Source organism: Mastigoproctus giganteus, chromosome 4 (assembly GCF_048544385.1).
Source record: "Mastigoproctus giganteus isolate SK-2022 chromosome 4, ASM4854438v1, whole genome shotgun sequence".
Lineage (NCBI taxonomy): Eukaryota > Metazoa > Arthropoda > Arachnida > Uropygi > Thelyphonidae > Mastigoproctus > Mastigoproctus giganteus.
Genome location: NC_143578.1, coordinates 9,073,905 through 9,087,519, shown reverse-complemented (window position 1 = coordinate 9,087,519; position 13,615 = coordinate 9,073,905). Strand labels below are relative to the sequence as shown.

At 39.0% G+C, this 13,615-nt stretch overlaps 1 protein-coding gene across 3 annotated transcripts in view; it reads right to left on the bottom strand.

Annotated features, from left to right (window-relative positions):
• The window catches only part of LOC150086374 (lethal(2) giant larvae protein homolog 1-like), a 242,693-nt gene extending 231,300 nt beyond the window's left edge, over positions 1-11,393 (bottom strand). For all 3 annotated transcript variants that reach the window (XM_090372550.1, XM_090372551.1, XM_090372552.1), the window contains exon 1: positions 11,241-11,393. The gene's annotated coding sequence lies outside the window, so the exon portion shown is untranslated. The remainder of the gene's footprint in view (positions 1-11,240) is intronic.
• Positions 11,394-13,615: the final 2,222 nt, after the last annotated feature.

Below are 13,615 nucleotides of genomic sequence, written 5' to 3'. Positions count from 1 at the left end.
AACAGAGTCTCTCCACTTGCTGTCTCATAGACATACTGTTTCTGCTGCATGCCTTTTCTACAGATACCTCCATGGGCACTGTTCTGAATTGGCTTCTATAATTCACGCTCTTTCAAAACAGTCTGAACACGTGCTCCCACCAGCCAACATCCATTTACTATCCAGTTTGAGAAACCTTGTCCTGCTCAATCAAACTCAAACCAACTTTTCATCTTCCTCGTTTATTCATTCAACTGCTGTTTTTTGAAACAACCTTCCTTCGTATGTATTTCCTGAAAATTACAGTCTACAGAAGTTCAAGTCTAATGTCAACAAATATCTTCTTTCATCTTCAACTTCCAACCCAAGCACGGTACTAAGTACTATAGGTTCTAATACCTCTCATGTTAGGGGTTTTCATAAAAAAACTTCTGAAAATTCACTATCCAGATTATACCAATATATTGGTATACTCAACAATTTGAACATTTCAATTTGGAAAAAATCTGAATAAGGATTCTGGTAATAGCTACCAAGTTAATATCGGTGTCATTTCATTTGGGAATTAAGATGCTTGAGAGATGTTTGCCTAATGATAGGTCAAAAATTTATAAATGAAAAAGAATTTGATCCTGTGTGTTATGCTACCAAAACTTAACTAAAATCAAGTTCTGACTTCACTGATTTTGCCTTATGTACAGCTTAATTCTATGTCACTTAATATTAATTTATAATATAAAAGGTTAATGAATTATTAACCTTGTATAATAACGAATGAATTATTTTTGTATTATACTAATAATATTGTCTGTATGTATGAGCAAATATTTTACTGATTGCTAATTCTGTAAATGCTCTGGTATTCTCTTGGTTTTATATCTAATCAAATATACTGTTTACTTAACAATAAACTGGTGTATATTATTTATTATACAGGGTGGGCCAAAAGTAGGTATACAGTACTGATCGAATCATGGTATTTTTATTTTATTTATTATTTCTTTTTAGTTTACGGGTAATAAGGATATTTTATTTTTCATTATGATTTCTTTTATTTTACAGGTATTGAAAATGATGGAAGGGAGTCTGGGTGAAGAACAAAGAGTGGATTCTGAAGCAGTATTGGAAGACTAAAAATGCCGAAAAGGTGTTGCAGAGCATGGCAAGAGGTATTTGACACTGCTCCACCAACAAGTTGGACAATTTATCATATCAGAGATAAATTTGATGCAACAGGTTCAGTGGTTAATGCGCTGAAATCTATGTCCTCAGACATCTGTGACAGAGGAGAATGAGATGAACGTTGCCGACATTCGTGAACAGTTAAAGTCCACGCGACATGCATCTCAGGAGTTACCTTGCGACGCTTAATGCTTAAATTGAAGCCATACTCCAAGACTCTTACACGGCCTTTTGGAGGACGATTCAGGCCGTCAGTTACAATTCTGTGAGAATTGCCTAACCAAATTTCTGACCAACCAGACCTTGATAAGATCATCTGATCAAAAAGTTGTCAGGTCACGTGAACAGGCATAACTGCGTGTACTGGGAGATGAAAATCATCACAACTGAACTGAACCAGCCAGGCAGGCATCACTGTGTGGGGTGGACTGTCCAGTGATGGTGTCATGGGGCCAATTTTTTTCGATACAACTGTGGATAGTAACAATTACCTAAACATGTTGCACGTGGTGATGCCACAACTTGAAACTAGGGCTGACTTCGCCAAACTGTTCTTTCAACAAGATGGGCCCTCATTTTGCTTTGACTATACAGAGCTACCTTGACATGACCTTCCCACAACGTTGGATCAGGCGACGTGGCAGCATTGAATGCCCACTATTCACCTATGGACTTCTTTTTTGGGGGCATAGTAAAAAGAGAAAGTTTTAGAGAGGAAGCCCCACACAGTGGACAAATTGAAGGAGTTCATCTCTCAAGCATTTATCGACATTGATGCTAACCAGAATTTGTGTGTTACACTGTTCGTAGCCGAGTGGTCAGGAGCACGAGTGCAGTAGCACGCACTCTTTGGGTAGACAGGGGTTCAAGCCCCTGACTGCTGAATACGGTCGATCTGCCAACCCGCACTGGACCAGCGTGGCAGATTATGGTCTATTTCCTTCAGTATGAATTGTTGAGGAGGCTTCCATCCTGCAGTGGGTTGATAATGGCTGCACTTTACTTTTACTGTCTGGGACAGGTTCCAGGAATGTTGGAAAGTTGATGGAGGACATTTTGAGCACCTAAAAGATTAAACATGACCCGATCAGTACTGTATACCTGCTTTTGGCCCACCCTGTATATAAATAAACATTTTGGATATTTGGGCATCACTTTTAGAGAAGTCTGAGATACAACAAACTTAAGTACACATTCTGTTGCTCTCTGGGATTGTTTTAGGTCCTCTAAAATTTTTCAAACTTAATTAAAATATTTAACAAAGTTGCTGTATTGGGCAGTACTTTTCATGATAAGCAAGTCAAAGCTACTACAATTCAGTTAACTGGCTGCTGACTGGGAAGCAAAGAATGTGTTTACCTTTCTATAAGACAGTTTTAAAAATATGTATTTTTAAGATAGATATTTTAAGTTAAGATATTTACAAATATAATGGCTCTTAAATCCTGTCAAGAGCACGATATAATTTCACAAGAAATTCAATAACTGCCTTGTAACCATCCATACAGTTTATTATCCATGAAAACCAAGCTTGCTTTATTCAGTTTGTTCAAATATCCATCCAAGCAATCATTACCAGAATTTATTCATGAAACCTTTTGGAACAACCAATTAGGAGACAAAGGATCACTATTTTAAAAGAATCATCATTAATAAGGGTGAAAACCATTGTGAAAAGAATCACAGTAAAACTGGTTACATCACATTCTGGCAAACATTAGCATAGGAATATGATGCAAGAAAGTAAGCTGATAAAAGCCAAAAAAAAAAAAACACACCTTCCCATTTCCCCCATCCATTCACTCCAAATGCTTGTCTAGTTCTGCCTTGAACTTATTTAAGCTGTCAACCTCCACAACGACAGATAGAAGTTTGTTCCAGCAATTTTTCTGCACATCTATTCTACAACTGTTTAATTTGAATTTATGCCCCCTCAGATGTGAAATCTGAGCAAGCAGAAGTATCCCATCAGCATTGAGCTTGCTCAAACCATTCAAGGCTTTATACACCTCAATCTGATTGCCTTGCAGGCACCTAGTCTCCAGACACTGCAATTTGCAGAACTTGAGCCTTTCTTGGTAACAGTAACCCTTTGTTCTGCTCACTAATCTTGTTGCTCTTCTTTATATACTCTTTCCAGCAGCTCTACATTTTTCCTAAATTGAGGGTCTCCAGACCTGCATGCAGTACTCAAGGTGTGGCCTGACCATTGCCTTATACAAGGAGATAATCAGCTCCTTATCTCTGCTAGCAAAGTTCCTGTATATCATTGACAAGACCCCATGAACTACTCTTGCATCCTGTTTGCACCACTCTGAAAACTTCATATCTGACTGCACAATTACCACCAGGTCTTTCATTTTCCACTACCTGAGTGCAGTACTGCATACTTGGTATGTTATTCTGCATACCCCATATGTAGTACTTTGCATTTGTCAATGTTAAAACTTCAGTTGCCACCTGTCAGCCCAACTTGTTCTAGACCTGTTGCAGTAGGATACTGTCATTAAGAGCCATACTAACCTTTGTATCATCTGCAAACTTGGACATGAAGCCTGATATGCTTTCATCAATTGATAAATACAGAAAACAACAATGGCCCAGTACTGCAGAACTCCACTAATAACGTTAGTCCCCGGAAGGCAGCATCCATTGATTATCACTGCCTTCTCTCAGTCAACCATCCCTTTATCCATAGCAGCAACTTGCCCTATTGCTCCAATTTGAACAGCAGTCTTGCTATGTGCAACAGTATCAAAAGCTTTCCTAAAATCCAAGTATAAATCAAAATTATTTTTTGCATCCAGTTCCTTTATGACCACATCATAATATTCGATCAAATCGGTCAGACAAAACTTCCCCTTAGCAAACCCTGAACTATAACTGCAGTCTTGTCTAGATGAACCTGCAGTTCGTTAAACAGGAACTCCATTATTTTTCCTGGAACAGAAGTTAAACTAACAGGTCTGTAATTAGCAGTGTCACCTTTCAATCAATCCCCTTTGTGAAATGGGATAAATTTGCACATTTCCAGTCCACGGGGACTTAGAGTCCAAGGATGCCCTCATAATCATTGTTAAGAGCCTGCTTACTTCCTTTGCTGCTTCCTTTAATATAAATAGATTAAGCCCATCCACCCCAGGTGCCTTTCTTATGTTTAACTTCAACTATTTCTCCTCCACTTTGCACTCACTTATTACAAAATCATTTAATTCCCTGTTAGAGTTTCATAAACTTCTGGCCTCCACTTCCCTACAGAATTCCTCTTGTGTGAATATAGATGCAAAGTACTTATTCAGTTAGTCAGCTATCTGAACAGAATCATCAACATGATTCTGCTCAGGTAACACGATTCTGATCATCAATCAAACATTGATATCAAGCAGACCAATCTGATTCATCCCCTTCCTTCTACAGTTTACATAAATAAAGAAGTCTATTGTTTTTCTTTGCATCCTTTGCCAAAGATTTCTTGTAATCTGCCTTTGCTTGCCTAACCTCTTGTGACTTGATTACAGGCTATCTTATATCTGCCATAGGCATCTGTATCTCCTGATATTTCTGCTTTGCTCTGTATAATTAATCCTTCAATGGTTGTAGTGATTTCTGTCTACGTAACAGTTATCACAAAGTCAGTTTTGACCCAAAAAAATGCAAGTTTCATTTTTTATATTAAATGAGTTATGTTCTCATAAAACAGCACCAAAGATATTTCATATTCTTTCCAACTTTTTTTTGCCCTTTGCACAGAGATGTATAATTAGGTTGTGACACCTTGTGTTTCCAATTGTAGGCCAACTACATCATTTAAATTTATTTTTTAATCCATGAATATTTGGGAGCTCTTGATCAAGGTTGAGATTCCTAAATGCTGGTATCAAATTCTAGACTTGTTCAGACTCGTCTAACTTCTCACCAAAAATCAACTCTGATTCATGGTCCTTTGGTATTGCTGCACGTAAATTACCAGTGCAAACAACTCTTATAAACAAACTACTATCATCAGATCAGTTTTCACTCAATGCAAAAACATTCCTAAATCATTTAGCTTGGATACCAAATGGACTTTTCACACCATATAAGCCAATTGTAAGACATCTGGAATACTGTGTTCAAGTATGGAGACATCTAAAAACAAGACATTGAGCTTCTTGAAAGAATTCAAAAAACTAGAAACTTGAATGGTGAGATTGGCAGATGGACAACCATATGAGGAAAGACTTCAATTATGTGGACTACAAAGCTTGGCAAAGGCACCTCAGAGTGATGAGGTCAATAAAGCTCTGAGAGGGATTAGCAAAATGAATGTGGAATTCTCACTGTTACAAAGAATTCCAGAACTAGGGATCAAATTAAAATTACAGGCATTAAGGTTTAGATATGATTGTAGGAAGTTCTTTTAGCCAGAGTCACTGATTGCTGGGAACAAGTTGCCCTCATAGGTTGAATAAATTCAGAGGTCAATTGGATAGTTACCTATGTGAGGAAGGAAGCACAATTTGCATTTTCTTATTTACTTTTGATTTTTTTTTTTAGCTAGTGCAGCAAAAGCCTTGGCTTCCTTGTGTTATATGGCAAATACTATTATTACATGATATGATGAGCATTACTTGCACACTACAAGTCTTCATTATTTTCACATCTTGCATAATGATTTAGGCAAGATTTTTCAGGTCAAGTTTGACCTAAAAATACTAGATGAAGGTTAAGAGTGTTATCGTTGCAGGATTGACTATTGCAGTAGCACACAAACTGACCTCTAGACAAGTATAAACTATCATCAGCAAAAAGTCAACTCTGCTCACTGTGCACACTACCAATGAGTTACAGAGGGGGGAAAAAAAAACAGCAGCTTGTCTGTCAATTCTGAGAAGTTGACAGAAGCAATGAGGTATGAATATTTTTATTTTTTAAATCTATATATTTTGAAAAATCTGAATTTCTCTGTACATCTCCCCCACCTGGGTAATACTGTTACACAAATTACACCTTATGGTTGCTGATCACATGGTGAGGTTTTAGTACATATAAGCTTCAGTAAACGTCTAATCCATAACAATTTTAATTTTTTTTTAAAATCAATCTGAACTTTAAGAGTAAGTGAACAATTCTCCCAGAAAGAGAAGTATGGTCCCCTGGTGAGTAATTATAAAGTAACAGAAATGTTTTTTTTTTTTTTAATGGTGATCTCTCTCTCTCTCTCTCTCTCAGGGTAATTTAGAAAATTTTTTTGGCTGTTGCAGCATAAGCCTCAGACTTCCTTGCATTATGTGGTTTGGAAGAGGTGGAATCACAGAAGACAGCATAAGTCCACAGAAATAATAAATTTTTAAATCTATATATTTTGAAAAATCTGAATTTAAATCTATATATTTTGAAATAATACCAAAATTAACAGCTGTTAATTTTGGTATTATTGCTCATTCAACTCTACAGATGTTCTCTTCTCAGATGCACTTGGACTCCATTTGGAGTCTGTGCAAACAAAATATCACACAAACCAAAAGGTTGATCTGCTAGTTTTCTACAAAAACATGTAAAATTCTTTAATCCTACATGGGATATTCATAAAATATAATTTAACGTATTGGTAGTATAAAGACCACTTTGGGCTAAACACGAGCAGGTTACATTGTTTGGTAATCGAATGGGGGGGGGGAATTATCAGGTGTATAAAACAGGAGTTCCAGGAGGGAAAACGATGAAGGAATGCGCAATGTTTAGTACCCTGCAGGAAAGATAGAATCTCGACGAAACAACGATATAAAGTGATGCAACAGCGGCCCATGGAATAAGAAAAGGCACAAAGCCTCATCTCTGAGACTGCTATACCAACAGCCAGAAACCGCATGGGTATATTTTACATACGTACAATAAGCAACTTTCACAGAATCCAAGAGTCATTTCCCTGTAATACAAGATAGATATACCGTTTTATTATAACATTAATAAACCAGACATGGAAGTTATGGGATGTTTAATTTCTCAGTAAATGTAAAGCAAGTATCGAGTTAAAGGGCATTTTGAACGGCATACGTCAAAAACAATGCTATTTCTTTTCGTTACTGCTACAACTATTACAAATTCGCTTCTCTCATTACTGATATTTGATCATTCCCTCCCTACTAGAATAAAAACATCTGTCTTCCCATTATTTTAATTGGGTGAATATTTCAGTTTCTATTTAAAGCCTTGTTAACAGGAGAGACTGCTTCTACAGGGATGGGATACACTTAAATAGAAAGGGTGCAAGAATGTTTGCTGATGCTATCGAGGCAATGTTAGGTGGGTCGGAAAACTGCTAGATTGGGGGGATACAAGGACTAATAGATTAACAGTAGCCACTGGCAGAGGTGAAAGTGATTCTTGCACTGCTTCTATTGGAATGAGCCGCAGCCTGGAAAATAAGATGCAGGATATTTCAGAGACTGCTGGGAATCATTGGGGTACAAGTAAACACATGGGTTGTGTTAGGGTAGCTAAGAAAAAGAACAGGTGCATGTATACTTGTGTGTACACCAATGCTAGGAGTTTAGTAAATAAATTTGATGAATTTGAGGTATTGCTCAAAACATCAAAGGCAGATATTGTGGGGATTTCAGAGACGTGGTGTCACACAGATATAAGAAATGCAGAACTGGAATTTGGGGAGTACAATGTCTACAGAAAGGATAGACAGGATAGGAAGGGAGGAGGGGTTATGCTATTAGTTAAAAAACACATAAAATCCAAGGAAGTGAAGCCAGTCGACATCGCTGGACAGTGCAGTGTCGAGTCAGTTTGGTGTGACATAAGCATTGGGAGATCAAAATTGAGAGTAGGAGTGTGCTATAGGCCTAATGACTCTGATGAGTATAATAAGAAACTGTTCGGAGAAATAGAGTGGGCCAGTAAATCAGAGAGTCTTATAATGGGGGATTTTAATTTCCCAGATATTGACTGGAATTTGGGGGCTGGTCACTCACACAGTAGCAAGGCTTTTGTGGATTTATTGGATGATTGTTTTCTACATCAGCATGTTCGGGAGGCAACTAGAGGGAGTAATACTCTTGATTTGATTATCAGTAGTGATTCTTCATGCATTAAGAATCTGCAGATAAATGAACCACTTGGTGGCAGTGATCACAGTGTGCTGAAGTGGGAGTTACTCAAAGAGGTAACTACCATTAGGGGTAAAGGGAAGGGGTATTGCTTTCGTAAAGGCGACTACAATGGACTGAGACAGTATTTAAATTCTATACAGTGGGATCAACTGATGATATTGCCAACAGCAAATTCAAAATGGGAAGCATTCAAAGAACTTATCGTGGAAGCTACTAGGCTTTACATACCAACTAAGAAATATTGTTCAAGGTTTAGGCCTAAATGGTTGTCAGATGAACTAATGAGGCATATGGCAGAGAAGAAAAATGCATGGGATACATACAAATTAACACGTGACACGGACGCCTATGATAGATACAAGTTGATCTGTAACCAAGTTACAAAGGAGGTTAGGCAGGCGAAGGCAGATTACGAGAGATCCTTGGCAAGGGATGCGAAGAAAAACAGCAAAGAGTTCTTTACTTATGTAAACTCTAGAAGGAAGGGGATGAATCAGATTGGTCCACTTGAGATCGATGGGTCAACTGTTGATGACCCTGCTCGGGTAGCTAACAAACTAAATGAATATTTTGCATCGACATTCACACATGAGGAGTTATTCAGCGAGGGGAATGCCAGAGGTGTATTCAACTCTAGCAGTAAGCTAGAGAATCTTGTAATAACTGAGAGCAAAGTGGAGGAGAAATTGTTGAAGATAAACACAAGAAAGGCACCTGGGGTGGATGGGATCTATCCAGTTATATTAAAGGAGGCAGCAAAGGAGGTAAGCAAACCCTTAGCCATAATTATGAGAGCTTCCTTGGACTCAGGGGAGGTACCCATTGACTGGAGATGTGCAAATGTGACCCCAATTCACAAAGGGGGATCAAAGGCTGACACAAGTAATTATAGACCTGTGAGTTTAACTTCTGTTCCCGGAAAATTAATGGAGGCACTGGTGAAAGAAGCACTGCAGGATCATCTAGACAAGACTTCAGTTATAGCTAGGACACAGCATGGTTTTGTTAAGGGGAAGTCTTGCCTGACCAATTTGATTGGATACTATGATGCAGTCACAAAAGAACTGGATGCAGGGAATAACTTTGATATTATATACTTGGATCTTAGAAAGGCTTTTGATACTGTTGCACATGGAAGACTGCTGCACAAATTGGAGCAGTGTGGCATTGGAGGCAAGTTGCTGCTATGGATAAAGGGGTGGTTGAGGGGGAGAAGACAGAGAGTGGTAATCAATGGACACTGCTCATCGTGGACTAATGTTATTAGTGGAGTCCCTCAGGGTTCAGTATTGGGGCCTTTATTGTTTTCTGTATTTATAAATGATATTGATGATGGTATATCAGGCTTAATGTCCAAGTTTGCAGACGATACGAAGGTTGGCAGGGTTGTCAAGGACACTACTGACACTATGCTGCTGCAACAGGATTTGGAAAGGTTGAGCAGATGGGCTTCGAGGTGGCAAATGAAGTTTAACATTGACAAATGTAAAGTACTACATATGGGAAACAGCAACCCCAGAGCAACGTATCAACTCTGTGGTACTACACTGACAGTGGTAGAGAATGAAAGGGACCTGGGGGTGGTGGTGCAGGCAGATATGAAGTTCTCTGAGCAGTGCAGACGAGCTGCAAGAGTAGCTCATGGTGTATTGTCAATGATATATAGGAATTTTTCTAGCAGGGATAAGTAGGTGATTATTCCCTTGTATAAGGCAATGGTCAGGCCACACCTAGAGTACTGTATACAGGCCTGGAGGCCTCATTTCAGGAAGGATGTAGAGCTGCTGGAACGAGTACAGAGAAGGGCAACTAGATTGGTGAATGGGACAAAGGGGTTCTCTTACGAAGAAAGGCTTAAGTTTTGCAAATTACAGTGTCTGGAAACTAGGCACCAGCGGGGTGATCTGATAGAGGTGTACAAAGCCTTGAATGGTTTGAGCATGCTCAATGCTGATGGGATTCTTCCTCTAGCTCAGAAAAATCACCTGAGAGGGCATAAATTCAAATTGAGGAAAGACAGATGTAGGATAGATGTGCGGAAATTTGCCTTTAGCCAGCGGGTGGTTGGTGGGTGGAACAGACTTCCATCCCTTGTCGTGGAAGTTGATAGCCTAAATAAGTTTAAGGCTCAGCTGGACAGGTATTTCGAACGAACAGAGGGGTGAAGTGGAAGTGGTTATTTTTATTTATTTATGTTACTTTTTTTTTTTTTTTTTTTTTTTGGCTGATGCTGCATAAGCTTGCTTTCTTGCATCAAATGCCTCTACTAATGCTAATGCTAATGCTAAAGCCACGCCCTCTACTTTCAAGAATCCTCAAAAACGATATTTAAAAACCTTCAATTTTTATAATAATATCGCAACCCACTTGGAGGATGGCTTTCTGTCTTCAGATCAGAAGACACTCCAAAAAATAAACAGAAGGGGTAATACAGATGAAAATTTTAAAAAATAAAAACATTGTTTCAGGTAAGTATAAATCCGTGACAAATTTTCTCATTAGGTACGATTCATCGTACTTTACTCCACAAAAAATAGGAGAAATCGCTGTCCGGGGTTTATCAGACTCCTGTTAAAATCTCAAAAAAAAAAAAAAATTAAATTAAGTTTTAAAAATTTAAATTTCGTTCAGTTATCTATTCTAAATGAATTATTAAAACCATCAGAAATATGGAAACGACAGTTACTTGATGGTAACTAAATTAAATATTCGCAAGTTACACTGATTTATCATTGCATTTTAACACGCAAGGTCAGAGCATCGCATCATCGATTGGACTCCGACAATTGAAGAAGACAGTTGAATGTGGGCAAGGTTCATGCCTCTTGACGGGAGCACATAATTGTTTCAAAATGCAACCCAATGTACGTGTGTAACTGTCTCCGATGTACTCAACAAACTTTATTTGTTAACAAAGAAAACCTGAAAACTGAAAGCGACAAAGTGATATAATAGTATGAAACAAGTAAAACTTACAAAACTTTGCGAGTGCCTCAAACTGACAGACCGGCCGATAACTGTCACAAACTATCCAACTCAAATAACTGGCGCGCAGCAAGCACCTACCACTACACACGACTACGCCAATCCATCTGCAACTAAACAATCGTATGAGTCATTACACACCGGCACCTCCTTTCGCCTTTGGATGATTTTATTGACACTACAGTATTAATCCGCAGTACCTGCTAACTATAGGTTAAGAATTATCCAGAGAATACTTCTATTTATTTGAACAACAAATAAAATAATTTATATAAACTAATAATATGTTTCAGGAAAAGGAATAATAAATATCCAAAAGGTAGAATAACTACTGCTCCAAACTAAAACATGATGAACTATTTCGGATGAATGTTAATACACTTCAAAGAATACAAAAGCGGCATCTATCGACTAAACAACCAAACACGAAATTGTATTGGTTCAAGAAAGCAGAAACAAGTACTGTACAGTAATTTGATCATGGATTGCTTATTGATAAGTGAGTTTTGTAGTCAAACTCGGAAAAAACAATATTTGTTTCTTTGATGTGGAACGATCAACATTTCCGAAATATGAAGCAAAATAAACACTAGACCTCGAGTTGCTATGACAACAGCTGTGCAGTTCCTCATTTCAGGTCATAAAGAAGTACTGCAGGAGAATATGTTTTTAGCACCAAAGCGACACTTTGTCATGAGGGATTCGTATAATGTGACTATAATTGTATGTATCCCGGTCGGTTTGCTGCTTTCATGAAAGAAAAATAGGAGTTTTTGGCATAAGAAAATTATACTGCACTCGCGTAAAAACCGACTAACTCAGCTACGCTGAGGGGAAAAAAAGAATTCCCATAAAACTCCCTCGCCTCATTGATGGGTTGCAAATACAGGCCTTTTCCACCCTCATTCGATATGGGAGGAATACACCGATGAGTCAAAACATTATGACCACCTACCTAATATGATGTTGGTCCTCCATGTGCAGCCAAAACATCTCGTACCCGGCAGGGCATGGATGCTACAAAATTTCTAAATGTGTCTTGTGGTATTTGGTACCAACACGTAATCAGCAGATCCTTTACCTCCTGTAAGGTCCGTCGTTGAGGCGCCGCAGATAGGAGTTGCTGTTCCAAAACAAACCACAGATACTCGATGGGATTGATGTATTGAGAATTTGAAGGCCAGGGCAATACTTGAAAGTCTTCCTCATGTTCCGCGAACCAGTCTCGAACAATCCGGGCGGTGTGGCATGGCGCATTATCCAGCTGAAAGACGGCAGCGCCGGAGGGGAAGACTGTTGCCATGAAAGGGTGTACCTGGTCAGCAATGATGTAGGTAAAGTGTAAAGCGTAAAATATTTAGGGTCTAACACCACAGGGGTTTACCTCATCTCCGAGTTGTATGCATTGTTTGTGAAACACAGTACTGTAGTCTGTGGAGGCCAGAGATTTAAAAAGTATATGGGTATTGTTCTGTAGTGTAATGTTGTGGTGTATTGTATCTTCTGACCGTTGGGCCCCTAATGGGACCCCCCATTACCCACACTTCGCCACGAGGAGGCAGGTCAGGTACCCAGCAGATTATATTTCGTTCTCTGGCAGACCCTGCCACCTAGTTTCCGAAAATTTCAGTTGCAAGGGCCTATTGTAAAAAAAAAAGGGGGGGGGATAAGCACTAGAGTTTGCTTAGGCCGAAATGGTTTAATAAGAGTGAGGTTTGAATTTTAACGCTAGTAATTTGGCTGTGTTAATTTACAGGCATACGCTATCGTTTTAGTTAGAGTGGGAGGGTGGGAATGAAGACTGGGGAAAGACAGACAGAAATATGGGGACTATAAAGAAGGCGACCCCAGACAAATCAGTGGGGACATGCCCCGCGAGGGGCACGTCCCATCAGAGGAAGAAGTCTCTTGCTAAGTGCAAGGAGGTTTTGCTTCAATGTGTCCAAGTACTCTCCTATTCTCTGATTCTTTGTCTCATGTTTGCTGTGGACGCTGTCTCTCTCTCTCTCTCTCTCTCTCTCTCTCTCTCTCTCTCTCTCTCTCTCTCTCTTGAGGATGCTCTTCGTTTTTCCGATTAATTTCTTACTGCTATTACCCTGTTGGTAATGGGTCAATTGGCCTATCTTGACTCTTAATTCTTCTGTCTTCTGCTGAAGTCTTCTTTCCCAAGGTGATGATTCCTTCTGTTTTTGGTTCTTCTGCTGCTGCTGCTGATGGTCTCTCGCGTCTCTTCCATTAATCCTCGTGGCTGCTACCGCAGCACAAGACACAGTTGTGTGGATGGCCTCTAGTGTTCCACCATTGCTGTCGGGGTAATGGAGTATTATGTGCCAATTCAGGTGATCTGTGACTCTCCACAAGGTTCT